This window comes from Penaeus monodon, chromosome 32, assembly GCF_015228065.2.
Source record: "Penaeus monodon isolate SGIC_2016 chromosome 32, NSTDA_Pmon_1, whole genome shotgun sequence".
Classification (NCBI taxonomy): Eukaryota; Metazoa; Arthropoda; class Malacostraca; order Decapoda; family Penaeidae; genus Penaeus; species Penaeus monodon.
In genome coordinates this window covers 5,573,101-5,573,427 of record NC_051417.1, presented here as the reverse complement: position 1 = coordinate 5,573,427, position 327 = coordinate 5,573,101, and positions in this window count along the sequence as shown.

The following is a 327-nucleotide window of genomic DNA, read 5'->3' as shown; positions in this document are numbered from 1 at the left end:
GTGAAAGAAAACAAAATGTAAAACTGCTTTGAGAGGATAATCTATCATTATACTGAAGAACTGAAAAAGTGAGCCAGAGAAAATTATATGCATATTAGTTTTATCATCAAAAGGAGGTTAAAATTCATGGGACTTCAGAAAAAGACTTGCTTAGAACAACATTAGACTTTCCAATAGTGGCAATTAGATGTAGTGTCAAAGACTTTTGATATCTATGAAACTTCCTTTATATGTTATGGTCTTTCTTTAGCTTCGCTCACCCAGTGCTTTTTTTGTCTGATAATAGCAAATGGATATAATTCATAGATATAGTTAATGTGTACTGTG